Raw genomic sequence first — 1,472 nt, forward strand, 5'->3', positions numbered from 1 at the left:
GAGGTCCGCTGTTAGCCTTATGGGATATCCTCTGAAGTAACTTGTCATTTCTCTCTTGCCAAATTTACTGTATTGTCTCTGTGGTTTTCGTATCTGGCTATGATGTGCCTTGGAGAAGATCTTGGGTTGATTCTGTGTCAGGTCCTTTGTATTTCTTGGGTCTGGATATTAGAATGCCTCTCTAGGTTTGGAAATTTTTCTTCTAGGATTTCATGGACTAGATGATCAATGCCCTTATTAGTTTCTTCACCTTCTGGGATACCAATGATCTGGATGTTTGGGCATTTAATGGTATCTAATATTAGTCATATGTTACTCTCATTTTTTGGAGTTATTTTTTTCCATCTTTTTGGTGAATTTTTCTAGGTCAGAGGTTCTATCTTCTACATCTGAGATTTTTCTAGGTCAGAGGTTCTATCTTCTACATCTGAGATTTGATCTTCTGCATGATCTAATTTGCTTTTGATATTTTCAAGGGCGGTTTTGATTTCCTGTATTAAAGCCTTCATCTCTAATAATTGTTTGATTCTCTCTTATGATGTGTATCTCCTCTTTCAGATCCTGCAAGAACTTCCTCACCTCCTGGAACTCTATGTCTCTTTTCTCTTGCATCTTCTTGACTTCATTGTCTTTCTGCTCTTGCATCTGTTAGCTTTGTCACTATGAATATTTTAAATTCTTTATCTGACATTTCCATGAGTTCCCTTGTATTCTCTGTGGAGGATGAGGAGCTATTCTTTTCCCTTGGAGGAGAGATATTTTCTTGGTTTCTCATAATTCTTGTGCCTCTGCAGTGGTTTCTGGTCATCTGATGGATCATACATTTTTCTCTAGTTTTTGGAGTTAAATCTGAGCATTCAGACGCATGCAGGAGGAGGTGACCTGCAGTCTGTAAACAGTACCATTTTTCTCCCTCTGCACAGCTGATTCACTGAAAACTGAGGATTAATCTGACCCTAAAAGTATTCAGATATTTGGCTACTGAGCACCTAGGCCTATCTAGAAAATCAGTATATGGAGGCTGAGGAGAAAAGTGAGAAAGGTAAAAGAAAAAGGAAGAGGAAAAGGAAAAGGAATAGAAAAAGAGAGAGAGAGGAAAAAAAAAAAAAAAAAAAACAAGACAAAAACAATTTTAAAAGTTTTTCTTTTTTTCCCAAAAAATGAAAACCACGTGACAGGTTAGTGAGCCACCGGAATGGGGTCACTCAGAACTCAATTAGAGAAGGCTGCTGACTGGCTTGTCCTGTGGGGGGCAGGGGGAAAGGTGAGAATTAGCAAGACAAAAGAGCAGCAGAGAGCTAGGAAGTTTAAAAATCAAAAAAGAAGGGAACCAGCAGTTAGTGTAATGGCTATATGGCTGGGCTCCCACGTAGTCGACCGCGGTTTGTGTCCCAGTCCCGGTGGCTTAAAACTCACACCGGGCGCGTGTGCGTGCGTGCCCAAGATCCCGAGAGGAGAATGGAGGAGAAGGG

The 1,472-nt window shown here is 40.4% G+C and overlaps 1 protein-coding gene across 4 annotated transcripts in view; it reads right to left on the reverse strand.

Moving 5' to 3' along the window:
• Positions 1-1,472, reverse strand: part of SEC22C (SEC22 homolog C, vesicle trafficking protein) — a 51,565-nt gene that overhangs the window by 15,840 nt on the left and 34,253 nt on the right. The window lies entirely within an intron of this gene.

The sequence above is a fragment of the Tupaia chinensis genome, unplaced genomic scaffold, assembly GCF_000334495.1.
Source record: "Tupaia chinensis unplaced genomic scaffold, TupChi_1.0 Scaffold000451_2, whole genome shotgun sequence".
In the NCBI taxonomy this organism is placed as follows: domain Eukaryota; kingdom Metazoa; phylum Chordata; class Mammalia; order Scandentia; family Tupaiidae; genus Tupaia; species Tupaia belangeri.